Source organism: Chiloscyllium plagiosum, chromosome 3 (genome assembly GCF_004010195.1).
Source record: "Chiloscyllium plagiosum isolate BGI_BamShark_2017 chromosome 3, ASM401019v2, whole genome shotgun sequence".
NCBI lineage: Eukaryota > Metazoa > Chordata > Chondrichthyes > Orectolobiformes > Hemiscylliidae > Chiloscyllium > Chiloscyllium plagiosum.
This window is the reverse complement of record NC_057712.1, coordinates 56,115,353-56,130,624: the sequence shown is the minus strand read 5'-3', so window position 1 is coordinate 56,130,624 and position 15,272 is coordinate 56,115,353. Positions and strand designations below refer to the sequence as shown.

The window sequence follows — 15,272 nt, the reverse complement described above, 5'->3', positions numbered from 1 at the left end:
CTTTCTGCTGAAAGAGTATAGCGATTTTCTATTAGCAATCTTCTGCAGCTCAATTTTCTATATCGGCTTTCTATAGTTCAAGGTTGCTGATGAACACAACTGTCGCGTTATAGCAGAACGACCTGTATAGGGAAAAGTTTTGCTTTGTGTGCTGGCAAATCACACCCTTATAGAAATACATCAGGGTAATAGAACAACAAATTAAATTAAAGATATAATTTTTAATTTTTAGAAACAGAATGCAGAATATAGTGTACTGAAAACAACAAATGCTAGAGATCGCAGTAGGTCAGACAGCATCCATGGAGAGAGAGAAGGCTAATGTTTCAAGTCTCGAAGACTCTTCATCAGAGCTTTGATGAAGAGTCATCTAGACTTGAAACATTAGCTTGTTCTCTCTCCATGGATGCTGTCTGACCCGTTGTGATCTCCAGCATTTGTTGTTTTCAGTACAGATTCCAGCATCTGCAGTAAATTGTTCCTGCAGAATATAGTGTTACAGCTACAGAGAAGGTTCACAGAAAAATTAACTGCTGGTGCAGGATATGGAGAAAAGCCTTGACCATCCATCCTCTTTTCAGGTCCCAACTTCATTTCCCAAATATGTTAAAGGTGGAACTTGGAATAGTGGGCCTGTGTGACTGGTGAACTGTATTCTCCTGTTTTGTCCAGAGTCAGAATTCTCTCCGGATGCTGCAATGAAGAGTATAACAATTTATTAGTGTTGCAAATGATGTCCCTTATCATTACATTATGCTTTCAATAATAGCTTGTCTATTTGTCATTGATTTTGAGAATATCTTTCTCGATGGAATGTCTATGTACATTCGGCACACCGCAAAAATAATTGCATACTCAGCATTACTCATATTGAAAAATTATCTTGAACAGTCAGGAAACAATATATTTATATTATAGTACATTCTCAAATTTGCAGGATATCCTGAAACAAGATTTTAACTTAAAAACTCAGTTATGAAGTTGAAGGTATGTGCTGTACCTTTAAGAGAAGATAAATGCTGTTCTGAACTGAGAGCTTACAAGCACGTGTGTATGTGATTAGATGGTAGTCCCAGAGTGTACTGGAAAATTGAAAATATGTAACATTTGGCTGTGAAATGGATACCTGAGTTTTGGTTGCTTTTTTGACAACAATTTGAATTTAACCAATCAGTTTAAATTTTGCCCCAGAATACCAAAAACCCAATCAAGTTTGAATTTATTGTTTTGCCAACATTGAATCAATGAGATGATCCGATGTTGGGGATATAAAAATGCAGGCACTTTGAAAATTGGAGTGAGTGCAACTGCCATCGAGTTAGATCCATGAACTTAGGAAACACTCTCTATCAAAGGTATCTTTTCATATGTAGCATGCTTGCAGTAAAAAAAAAGAAAGCGACCCAGGAAATTCAGCAGCTGGAAGAGTGAAGTTGCAGAAGGTGACAGCGGCTGTGTGGTTTTGAAATTAAGTTGATGTAATTTTAACAAGTGTCTTTTTGGAACAGCATATTGTTCTAGAGTTGGAGGCAGGTAATAAGCAGTTAAGAGCAAAGGGGACCTAAAGAGAGAGAGAAGAATAGTTGTACAGACAAAGGAGTGGATACCGATTTGTCTAGGAGGGTAAATAGCTCTTAAGGGGGACTATTAGTGGCTAACAATAGGTAGTGTGTAATGGCAAAGGGGCTCATTTACCTCTTCCTTCCTCAGTATCGAGGGGACCAAACATACCTTCCAGGTGAAGCAGCACTTTACCTGCACTTCTCACAATCTAGTCCACTGCAATCTAGTCCACACACAATGTGGTCTCCTCTACAGTGAGGAAATGAAGCATAGACTGAGTGATTGCTTCGCACAATATCTACATTCTGCTCACAACAAAGACCCTGAGCTTCCCATTGCCTGCCACTTTAACACGCCATCCTGTTCCCTGTTCAACATTTCTCTCTCAGGCTCGCTGCAGTGTTCCAGCGAAGCTCAGCACAAGCTGGAAGAACAACACCTCATTTCCATTTGGGGACCCTGCAGCCTTCTGGACTCAATATCAAGTTCAATAATTTTAGGGCCTGAACTATCCCATGTCTGATCCCCCTACCCCTCACCCCAGGCCTTGTTATCACATAGTCTGATATTACACACTACCTATTGTTAGCCACTAATAGTGTCCATTAACAGCTATTCATCCTCCCAGCCAGATCATTATCTATTCCTTTGTCTGTCCAACTGTTCTTCTCTCTCCTTGAGCTCTATCCCCATCTCTATTATTTACTCCTGAATCCCTATCTTCTGCATATAAACCAACATTTTCCGAGCTATCATCAGTTCCGAGGAAGGGTCAATGGACCCAAAATGTTAACTCTGATTTCCCTTCACAGAGGCTGCCAGAGCTTTACCAGCAACTTATGTTTTTGTTTCTGATTTACAACATCTGCAGTTCTTTTGGTTTTTATCATCCAGGACAAATCAGCCACTCACTTGGCACCCCTTCAACACCTTCCCTATCCACCCCTTTCACCACCAAGGCATAGTGGCAGCAGTATATACCATCTACAAGATGCACCTCAGAAACTTATCTGGTTTTCTTTCCCAACACTTTCTAAACCTGACTCCCACTACATACAAAAGGTAGTAGAAGATATTAGGAAACAAAAGCTTCTACACATTTCCCTCCAAAGCACGTATCATCATGACTTGCAAAAATCTTGTCATGTCTTCACTGTTGCTGGGTCAAAATGCTCAAATTTCCTTCCTAGCAGAACTGTGGATGTACTTACACCACAGGAATTATAGCAGTTCAAGAATCCCTACCTGGCCATCATCTTCATGGCCAGGTAGGGATTGATAATGAATGCTGGCCCATATTTAGCAAATTACATGCAAATAGTGGTGTATGACAACTAACCCTCAAGGGAGGAAGAGTCTCAGCAGCTCACAAACTTCCTTACTACTTTTTAAGGCTTTGTTCAACAGATTACCCCTCAACATCACATCATCAAAGAACAATGTCAAATGTCCTACAAGCACTGGATGGTCACATGGACTGTGTCCTGATTTATTGATCCACTCAGACAGAGCATGACATTAGACTTAGTATTGTATTTCAGCTTTTACAGGAACCAAGACTTAAACTCAGCAACAAATGCAAATTTTCATGATCTACTGTCAAGTTTCGTGCACAATTGCAGATGGTTTTCATGTTAGAATTGATCCACAGAAAATAAGAACAACAAGTACTTTCCATCTTAGTGAAACAGACTCAAGTCCAAACATTCTTGATTATGGTAAATCAAGTCAGAAATGTTCTGATCCAGCTGAGCTGTTATCAATGAACCTCTCCGTCAGCATTTGCCTGATTATGATATTATACACATAACCACTCAATAGTATGCTCATCTGCTCACTGCTTGCATTCCCAGCAGATGCAGTGTGACACTTAGTGGGCGGCACGGTGGCACAGCAGTTAGCACTGCTGCCTCACAGCGCCAGAGACCCGGGTTCAATTCCCGCCTCAGGCGACTGACTGTGTGGAGTTTGCACGTTCTCCCCGTGTCTGCGTGGGTTTCCTCCGGGTGCTCCAGTTTCCTCCCACAGTCCAAAGATGTGCAGGGTCAGGTGAATTGGCCATGCTAAGTTGCCCGTAGTGTTGGGTAGGGGGTGAATGTGGGGGTTGGGTGGGTTTCGCTTCGGCGGGTCGGTGTGGACTTGTTGGGCCGAAGGGCCTGTTTCCACACTGTAATCTAATCTAATCTAAATCATCAACACCAAATCAGACACACCTCTGCCTGATTTGAACCTAGACCTGCCCAATGGTTTCCGTTAATGACAGAGACTTTACATAATATTTTATCACTTGCTATGACTGTATAACATTGCATCGTATTTACATATACCAGTGACAAAAGTAACTTCTTATCCTAAAAAGACCACTGTTAAACCCCTGACTCCCCACCATCCCCATTCCTGTGGTTCTCACACCTGCAGCATCTCATCAAATATATCCTGTTCCAGCTACTGAATGGAACCCACTATATGCTAAATGAGCAGAAATTTCAATATTAAAAGTTACAGTTTTATTTAATTGGCTATATTGGGTATAAGGAGGTCCCATCCCTCGCGGTGTTCAAGAAATATTGGCTTATCAGCTGAAACCCAGTGGTTGTGGTGTACTCCAAGAAGTTTACAGTGACAGCATAAAAAATTCAGGGCCAAATCCTTTCAGTCTTCTTTTAGTCTTCTAAAGATAGAAGAATATTCATTCACACAGTTCATGCTGCAAGTTTTGATCATGTTCTTTAAAAATACAAAGTAAACAGTGCCAAAACAATAATACAGCAGATTTCTTCAGGTTGTGACATACAGCTTAACCTGGACTTTTTCCAGTATTTTCTGATTTTATTTGAGTTTTGTAGCATTCACAGTACTTTTTTTTGTTCAACTTTTCAGTTCACAGAATGAAAAAAGACATTGTGCATTGTTACCTATCTGGGCTGAGGAGATTATGGAGGCATTGTTGGTGATATTTCAGGAATCACTGGCGTCAGGGAGAGTCCCAGAGGGCTGGAATACAAGAGTAAAAGTGTATTGGTGAGGTTTTTTAAGGCTCTTGTCAGATTGAACTTGGAACATTGTGAACAGTTTTGGGCCCAATGTCTAAAGAAGTATGTCCTAATGTTGAAGAGGGTCAGAGGAGATTTACATGAATGATCGCTGGGATGAAGAACTTGTCAATATGAGGAGCAGTTGAGGACTGTGGGCCTGTATTTGATGGAGTTTAGTTAGGGTGAGGGGAGAACTCATTGAAACTTATAGGATACTGAAAGGCCTAGATAGATTGGATGTGGAGAAGATGTTTCCACCAGTTGGAGAGACTAGAATCTGAAGACACAGCCTCAGAGTAAAGGGACGACATCTCCAACTGAGAAGAGGAGGAATTTCTTCAGCCAGAAGGTGGTGAATCTGGAACTTATTGCCACTTTAAGACAGAGCTAAATAGGTTCTTGTCGAGTAAGGGGATCAAGGGATATGGGGAGAAGATAGGAAAATGGGGTGGTGAAATATATCAACTTTGATTGAATGATGGAACAGACTCGATGGACTGAATGGCCTACTTCTGCACCTACATCTTGTGGTCTTATGGCTATACAATGTTGGACAATTAGGAGAAAGTGAGGATTGCAGATGCTGGAGATCAGAGCTGAAAAATGTGTTGCTGGAAAAGCGCAGCAGGTCAGGCAGCATCAAAGGAGCAGGAGAATCGACATTTCGGGCATAAGCCCTTCTTCAGGAATGTTGGACAATTATCAGTCATAAAAGACTGTTGTGTGTGAATGAATTTACCTTGAAAGAACTTGTACAATTTGCAAACAGATTCTTTTCTGGGTAAAAATTCTTACTTACCCTTCAATCTCCAAACACTTAAGACTTACAGAAAGATATCAATTACATCTAAATGCAGCAACTAAAAATGGAAGCAAACAATGTGTCAAAGACCATTTGATGTTAATTTAGGCCAATAATAATTATTCTCCAACTCTGCTTTTGACTATAGATAAGACTTTCGCCTTTTCAGACTTCAGTATTTCAGTAATGTCCAATGAAACTAAGCTCTCCAATTTTTCAAAGGCTTGACCATTTATATTAAAGAGACAAATTTTCACTGAAGAGCTATGGGCCAAGGTTGATCCAGTATAAGTAACTGTAGCATTTTTAGATTCCAGCTAAAGTTTGCTGCAGTAATTAATTTATCCACTATCACAATTCCATAAATTGGTCTTTGATACAGTCATTTCTGTTATAACACAGTAGTTTCATTCTCATGCAAACCTGAGTTATGAAAAAAAATCACATAAAAGCAGCACCATTTAAAGTAATGGGGCCAGAATTGCATTACAATCAATACACACTTTAAAAGTTTGCACTTTAAAAACAGTATCCCCAATTCATCAATTGCATTATAGCAAATTCGCTTTAACAAAACATGCACTAAAGCAGAACGACCTGTAATTATAGAGGCAGATTGGGATTAAGGGTCATTAGGAGAGAGTGCAAGGAGGAAAATCATGTTGAGGGATGATCATTACTGCTTTATTTTCTGTTATTTTAAATTGAGATTGAATTTGTCAATAATCCATGTTCAGGCATGCAATGTTGCTGTTTTATGTGCTACTATTAACTGGGACAAAAGTCATTGTTGTAACAGTTCTTTCTGTTCTGCCACAATTGATGGAAAAAATTCTGAGAAAACATAACATGAGACAGTCCCTTAAGTCTGGCAGAACAGGAATACAAAAGTTCATGAGTCTGAGGAGGTCAAAGTAGTTGATTTGCAGTGCACAGGTATTGGTGTAAGAGGAACACGAAAAACATTGCTACATGGCTGCCATTAATAATAACTAGTTTTTAACAAATACAACAGTGGAAAGGAAGCTGGGTAACTGTGGTGTACTTCTGTCCCTCTTAAGTAAATAAGAGACGGAGAGCTGCCATCAGGCTTTTTAGCTGATGTTACTGCGTTAGCCTCCAAAAGCAAGAGGCACAAAAAGTGAAGATGTTGGTAATAATAGCTCTTATTTTTCTTCTGACCCTGAACTTTTGGGAGTAATTATCATTGATCATTGGCACATCGGTATGGGAAAGGTTATTGATGAGGTGTCATGCTAGTGGAAGATTCTGCTTGATGATATCATTGCTCATATATTTTTGTTTAATCTTCTATCACTTCAAACATCAGAGACCTGCATTTGATGTAAATCAAAACTAATCCATATTATTTATTTTAAATTGACTCATCAATTGCAAAGTAGTCTGTAGATCACTTGGAAATGTCTAATGGTGTCTTTGCATGAATGTTAGCTTTGGACAGGCTTGTATTCAGCTATTCTACCCCTGCAAAAATCTTGTCAGTGTTTTGGTTGTAGCAGTTACACCCACGATTGCAACCTAATTTCATGCCATTCCGTTCTTTCCATATTATCTCTCCAATGCATTTTCTTCCCTTCTTTGCCATCCCTATACAATATCCAACCCATTCTAACTTTCCCATGTCACACTCATTGTAGCAGAGACCAACAAAACACTTAGTCAAACTAACATCTTCTTTGTCTATAGAATCAATACCAATGTACTCTTTTAATTCAGTAATATATTTTTTAAAAAACTGCACAGGCTGGAAATCTGAAACAAAAACAGAAACATTTGTTCACTAAACTCGAAACATTCATTCTGATTTTTTTCTCCACAGATGCTGCCAGACCTGCTAGGTTTCTTCATCAACTTCTATTTTTTAATTCACCTGACAATTTTTCTAAAAACTCTTTACTCAGTGAATCATAATTTTTAGCACAACAAATGAGTCAAATTGAATCATCATTGCTTTTGCCAACTAGAAAACCAACTGCTCAGAAAAACACAATTCTCTGAAATTGCAATTGAATCACCCAATTTTTCACCCCTAGAATTTGCCCTACAGTGTCCCCAGGAATCTTTTATCATAGAGTCATAGAGATGTACAGCACGGAAACAGACCCTTTGGTCCAACCCGTCCATGCCGACCCGATATCTCAACCACTTGCCAGCACTTGGCCCATATCCCTCCAAACCTTTCTTATTCATATACCCATCCAGATGCCTTTAAAATGTTGCAATTGTACCAGCCTCCATCTACCAGCTCATTCCACACACGCATCACTCTCTGTGTGAAAAGGCTGCCCCTTATGTTCCTTTCATATTTTTTCCCTCTCACCCTAATCCTATGCCCTCTAGTTCTGGTCTTCCCTACCCCAGGGAAAAGACCTTGTCTATTTATCTTATCCATGCCCCTCATGAGTTTATAAACCTCTATAAGGTCACCCCTCAGCCTCCGACGCTCCAGGGAAAATAGTCTCAGCCTATTCAACTATTGCTCAACTCCTCCAACCCTGGCAACATCCTTGTAAATCTTTTCTGAACCCTGTCAAGTTTCACAACATCTTTCCGATAGGAAGGAGACCAGAATTGCACGCAATATTCCAAAAGTGGCTGAACCAATGACCTGGACAACCGCAACGTGACCTCCCAACTCCTATACTCAATACTCTGACCAATAAAGGAAAGCATAACAAACCCCCTCTTCACTATCCTATCTATCTGCAACTCCACTTTCAAGGAGCTATGAACCTGCACTCCAAGGTCTCTTTGTTCAGCAACACTCCCTAGGCCTTACCATTAAGTGTATAGGTTCTGCTAAGATTTGCTTTCTCAAAATGCAGCACCTCACATTTACCTAAATTAAACTCTATCTGCCACTCCTCAGCCCATTGGCCCATCTGATCAAGATCCCATTGAAATCTGAGGTAACCTTCTTCGCTGTCCACTACACCTCCAATTTTGGTGTTGTCTGCAAACTTACTAACTATACCTCCTATATTCACATCCCAATAATTTATATAAATAATGAAAAGTAGTGGACCCAGCACCAATCCTTGTGGCACTCCACTGGTCACAGGCCTCCAGTCTGAAAAACAAACCTCCACCACTCTGTCTTCTACCTTTGAGGCAGTTCTGTATCTAAATGGCTAGTTCTCCCTGTATCCCATGAGATCTAACCTTGCTAACCAAACTTCAATGGGGAACCTTGTCAAATGCCTTACTGAAGTCCATATAGATCACATCTATTGCTCTGCCCTCATCAATCCTCTTTGTTACTTCTTCAAAAAACTCAATCAAGATCGTGATACATGATTTCCCATGCTCAAAGCCATGTTGACTATCCCTAATCATTCCTTGCCTTTCCAAATATGTGTAAATCCTGTCCCTCAAGATTTCCTCCCACAACTTGCCCACCACCGATGTCAAGCTCACTGGCTTGTCCTTACCACCTTTCTGTTGTTCAAAAGGAAGTGGTCATCTTGTGGTTCATAAGAAGGGTAGATAAATGAATGTCTCCTCCAATCACCCTGTATATAAACAGAGGTTGTACCTTACTCCAGGTGCTTAGTATCAGATAGGTCAAAAGATTGCTCTACTCAGTCCACTCAGAACTTGAATAATACCACAGCATTTTCAAATATCTAAATAACCAATAGTTACTGCACAGGTTTGCTAGGCAGTACTCATGAAATAAACCCACCACCAGATGCACCCCTCAAACTGACCAAACCTAATAGTCTGGACAGGACGAAAATTGTACATTATTATTACAGATATTTTACATGTTTTTTGCCATCTAAATTGAGATATGTGCTTTCACAGTCACTGAACACTTTATCAAATTGATAAAGGGAAGCAATTCTTTGTTTTTATCACAATAAAAAAATTGAATACCATATACGAAATTCAAGATAAAACACTTCAACAACTAACATACACTCCAGTGAATAGTAACAGCGAAGTCTATAAACTGTTTTGAATTGGCTCTCATTTGATCGTGAATGAAATACCAATGGAATAAATAATCAGCCATTGCAGAGTCCTTACAGTGTGGAAACAGACCCTTTGGCCCAACAAGTCTACTCTGAAGAGTGTCCCACCCAAACTCATTCATTCCCCATTACTCTATATTTCCCCCTGACTAATGCACCAAACCTACACATCCCTGAACACTATAGGCAATTTAGCATGGCCAATTGACCTAACCTGCACATCTTTGATGTATGGGAGAAAGCCAGAGTACCCAGAAGAAACCCACGCAGACACTGGGAGAATGTGCAAACTCTACACAGACAGTCACCCGAGGCTGGAACCGAACCTAGGTCCCTGCTGCTGTGAGGTAGCAGTGCTAATCACTGAGCTGCCATGCTGCCCCATTACTAAAAACTGAAATATAAAACAGAAATGCTCAAAATGCATTGCATGTCAATAACATTTCAAAGAAGTATTTAACATTTCTGCAGAATTTCTCCATTCAAGCTCATGAGAAACTAAAATTATGGGTGGCGTTTTATGGGGGCCTGAATGAGTTGGGCTTTGGTGAGCTATGTGGCAGAATCACTTATGAAGTCTGACGAGGCCTAACACGACATTGGGAACCACCCATCTTTTAAATAAGTTTGGAATGTCGACATGAGATTCTTGCTAGGGAGAAGTGTGTTGCCTGTTACAGCTTGTTTACAACCATATTAACTGCAGATTTCGCCTCATTAATGTGCAGCTTCCCATCCTACCACCTGTCATTAGCAAACTAGTTGCCAAGAATTCAAGGTGTCGGCACTTGGTTTGCACATTGAGTGTGAATTCAGCCTGCATTTGTACCTTTTGTATTCCTTTTTCCTGGCTGATGTTCATGGTTGGATTTGTGCAAATGCTTCCAATATCTGATGTTCCCCCTCTGGACAATGACAAGGTGCGGGTGTTGAAGAAAGAGTATCAGGGACTCAGAAAGAGTCTTCTGACATTTATCTAAAGATAAGTAAATTGTGTGGCATGATGTTTAAACAGCCACTAGGGTTAGAGAGTGAGGTTCTCTATGTGAGGGGGTGTCAGCCACGCTGGCTGTTTGTCATGGACAATTGTGGCTACTGTGCCATTATGCTGCCAGTGAGTTGTAACAGTAGCTTTTCAATTTTTGTCTGGGCGCATAACAAGGTCTCAAAGATGACACAGTTTGAGAGGATGTCAATCTGTTGGTGGGTTTCCACTGAGCGATGATTTGTTCTGGAATGGTGTACGGTAAAATTGAGCTAGACGTGGACATGAGCGATGCCATAGGAATGAGATAAGTAGTTAATGTATCATGTTTGGTAAGGCATGGTAAGAAATCTCACTGGGCCTCATTGCAAGAATTGCTCCTAAATACTTGATACAGCACACACTTAGGAAAACAAAATGAAAGATTTGGCCCAATGTTTCACTTTCAAGTGTTGTTAGTTTTTACTGGATAGGTTTCAGTTTTTTTTGCTTTGTTTTAAATACTTTTATGACGACTGACAATGGAATAGTTAAGATTTCTGAATGTCGGATCTCATTTAATAATGAAATCTACTTTATTGTGTAGACTATGAGAAATATGCTTACTTTTTTGCTAGTTTGTGAATAATGTTTGTGTGTTTATATTGCTGCAAGTTAATTTATGAGTAGTTAAATGGAGATCTAATTGTGACATTGTAGTAAGGTCCCTACCCCTGGATCAGGAGACCTGCATCCAAGTCCCACCAGCTCTAGAGGTGTGTCATGACATCTCTGATCAGATTGATGAGGGAAAAAAAGAGTTTAAAAATTATCAAATAGTGGTATACTTGTGAAGCAAGATGTTGTGTGATTTGAAAATTAAATTGTGGCAGAGGTGTAGGGTTTTCATGATGTGGCTTCCTTATCTGTTTAGATGGTAGAAATCATGCATTTTTAGAAGTTAATGTTATCGAAGACTTATTGAACTGAACTTTTATCTTAGAGGTGGGTAGAAGGAATTTGGACATTTCCCAGCTGCGCATGCCTTCCTTGTGACTGAGTTTCATAAGAATTACCATGAAGCATTCAATACAGTTAATAATATGGAAAAGGTCTTGTATTTCCCTCCACCTAAAAATAAAATTATAGAACAATAAATATATTTGATTCGTGCTGAAGCAGCAACTGCAGTTATAACACCACGTGAAGGCACTGAAAGTGGATATGAGAGCAACCCAATGACAGATTAAATAGTGGGTTAGAGATTTGTTTCCCAATTACATCTCTACACTACTGTTAATTCTCATTGGAAAACACTTATTGTTAATTGGATGGGTAGGGACACATCTATTTCTTTAAATGCAATTTACATATTCAAGGAGGTTAATTAATACTTAAGTACACACCCTCGACTGATGTAGTGCCAAGAAATAAATTACAGAAATAGATTGTAGCCTACACTGTGAACTAACAAAAACCTTCTGCCACGGTAAAAATAACTCAGTGACACTGACACAATGCAACTGTATTTCCTTTAGAAATGATTGAAACTGCAACTTAGCAATAATAGGTAATACATTTACTTTTCAGAGAATACCATTAATACAAGGTCCTTGAAATTAAAATTCAGGGAACCACAGGCCATGTAATCAACTATCATTAAACAACTGCAGCCACTTGAATTCCTAAAGCTTGCTGACAGAAGGTGAGGAGTTCAAGATTAGATTGCTGTAATACCAGTGCTCATTTCTATGTCTGGGGGAGAAGGAGTGATGGAATAGATTCGGGTGATAGGCTCATGAAAATGGGAGCTTGGAACATCTACCAGCTGAGAAGAACCATAACTCAGGTGTTAAATGAAAGGAAGATCTAGATCTGGAAGCTGTCAGAGGAGCATGTGTCTTTGGGTGTATGTGGCATTGATCTAATGGTAATAGAGAATGATGCAGATGACAATGTAGGAATCATAGTACAGTATTAAAGACAACAAGAGGAGCAAAGAATCAAGAACCAGACTTCTTAATTTGTTCATGAGATAGGAACTAGGCCAGCATTTTGCCCACCCTAATCACTCTTGAAAAGGTGATGGTCATTACCATTTCAAACCACAATAGTTTGTGGGTGTAGGTACAAGAGCGCTCTCTAGTGGAGACTAGCAGAGGAAGTTTCAGGATTTTGACCCAGAGAAAGTGATCAAATAGTGATATATTTCTGAAGCAGAGCATTGTGTGATCTGAAAGGTGATTTTATGAGGGGAGGGGGGTCGAGGGGAAAGGGTATCTAATGATCTGGTCTCCTTAACAACTTAGATGGTAGAAATGATGCATTTCAGAAGTTGATGTCATACAAGACTTAGTGAGCTGGATTTCTATCTGACAGATGGGTAAAAGAAACCAGGACGTTTCCCAGCTGCATGTTATCTCCTTGGGATAAAGGCAGGCTGATTTTCATTCCAGATGGAAGGTGCAAGCTGGAGACAGGTGCACCAAGCTGTGTCACAGTTGAAAATGACCACAAGGGCTGCCAACACAGGCTGGTTAAAAGGTCAGCCTCTGTTTTCTGGGACTTCATTCCTGTTGTGTAGGAAAAGCTTAGATCCTCTAAACTTCATACCCTCTTACCCCTCCAACCAATCTATGCAAATTCAGGTTAATATATGCCCTGCACCCAGAGTACTCCATCAATACATCCATACTAACACATGCCTCTCCATGATGTTTAATAGCTCTTTATTCTTTCCACAGAAACAGCTGTGTACATGGGTAAACATTGTCTAATGGAGAGTTTTCATATCTTATATCTATTTTGTCAATGGCTCAATGCCTGTTGAAAAAAAGATGAAGCAGTACAAATGTTCATTATTTCTGCTATTAATATTGATTTTGGCTAATTGACACTGTTAATAGCTTGCATTAAAAGCAGTTGTTTTTTTTAAGGAGGTTCTGAATAACAGTTTAGAAAACCTTTTCCACACAAATTCTTGTTAGTACTGAATTATTTGGTTCTCGTCAGGATAAGGACTGTGCCATTTTACTTTTGTTTTTAAAAACTGTGAACTGAAATGAAGAAGAATTGTTTTAAACAACAATGTTTGAAAGGGTGGCTGCAGTTTAGAAAAATGACATCCATGGCAATTGTAAACCACTGTTTGAATAAACAGGAATTGAAGTTCAGATTGCAGATGATCGAGAGCTGAGGGTATGTACCAATGTAAGTTTTGTTGGCAACAAGTGGTTGATTGGTCAGTGGACAAGTGACCATTATCAATGACAGACAATTTTTTGCTTGCCAATAACAGTGTGATTGGTTCTCCGTGGCAGAGCAGCATGGAGCTGGAAACAATTACAAAAGACAGAGAGAGAGAGAGAGAGAGAGAGAGAGGAAAAGAAATATGTGGATATGTCCGTTTTTTAGTCAAAAACTCAGTTTAAATTCAAAGAAAAACAGAAATGTTTCATAAAGCAGTTGCTGAAAGCTTTGACTTTTGACTTTTGAATTTGTAAATCAGATACACTTCCAAGTTAATAAATTACTCATTACTTCTTAAACCAGTGGAAGTAGCCAGAGAAAGACAATTGAACACCAAGGCATGTGGCCAACCAAAGGATTATTTCAACATTAGTAGTGGGAAGCAATGACCACTGAAGTGACTTTACATTTTTCTACCTCTGTCAATAATCTAGTGTGTGTGCACATGTCTTGTGTATAAAGTAGAGGGTCTTAATTTACAGTGTGTGACTCCAGTGGGTCATAACATCGGAGTCAATGAACAGAGGTCAATGTTTGTGAAAGTGCTGTGGGATGACATGGAGACATGGGGGCATTAGTTGGCATATAGTATATGAGAAATCATTGGAGGTGGTTGGTGTGCACGTGTTAGCATGGAGAGCATGAGGAGACATTGGGGTGGCTTGAGGTTTGGATTTGTATGAAGGGCATGAGTGAAATCTTTTGAAGTCATCATTCAGAAGATTTCCACATCCAGACTAGGGTTTATAATTTCTATGAGGGGCTGTAAACACAAGTCCTTGAAAAACAGACCGAATTCCACAATTATTGTGGGGGGCTACGATATGTTTACCTCAGCTGACTAAGTCTGGGTTGCAGGTTTTCTGCCATATCCTTCCATCATTCTGGCAACAATAGGGGGTGTGGAAATAGGGCTGGAATTGGATCCTATTTGCCATTTAAAGGTAAGCAGAGACTTCACACTCTGCAAAAGTCAAACTGGGTGAATCACTGCTGTACACCTTGTATGTCGTTCCAACTGCTGCTATCGCATACTGGAGGGAGTGAATATTTATAGACGTGGTTGAAGGGATGCCAGTTATATGTGTTTCTTTATCTTGATGATGTTGATTTTCTTATGAATTATTGGATCTGTATTTATCCAGGCAAACAAAGTGTATTCTATCACACCCCTGATTTGTGCCTTATAAGTAGAACATAGAACATAGAACAATACAGCACAGAACAGGCCCTTCGGCCCACAATGTTGTGCCGAACATTTGTTCTAGCTTAAGCACCTATCCATGTACCTATCCAATTGCCGCTTAAAGGTCACCAATGATTCTGACTCTACCACTCCCACAGGCAGCGCATTCCATGCCCCCACCACTCTCTGGGTAAAGAACCTACCCCTGACATCCCCCCTATACCTTCCACCCTTCACCTTAAATTTATGTCCACTTGTAACACTCTGTTGTACCCGGGGAAAAAGTCTCTGACTGTCTACTCTATCTATTCCCCTAATCATCTTATAAACCTCTATCAAGTCACCCCTCATCCTTCACCGTTCCAATGAGAAAAGGCCTAGCACTCTCAACCTATCATCGTACGACCTATTCTCCATTCCAGGCAACATCCTGATAAATCTTCTCTGCACCCTCTCCAAAGCTTCCACATCCTTC

At 39.9% G+C, this 15,272-nt stretch overlaps 1 long non-coding RNA gene across 1 annotated transcript in view; it reads right to left on the bottom strand.

Annotated features, from left to right (window-relative positions):
- Positions 1–463: 463 nt before the first annotated feature.
- The window catches only part of LOC122543614, an 18,467-nt gene continuing 3,658 nt past the window's right edge, over positions 464–15,272 (bottom strand). The window contains exons 2-3 of the long non-coding RNA XR_006310119.1: positions 4,479–4,557; positions 464–693 (exon numbers count right to left, since the gene is read on the bottom strand). This is a non-coding gene — a long non-coding RNA (uncharacterized LOC122543614). The remainder of the gene's footprint in view (positions 694–4,478; positions 4,558–15,272) is intronic.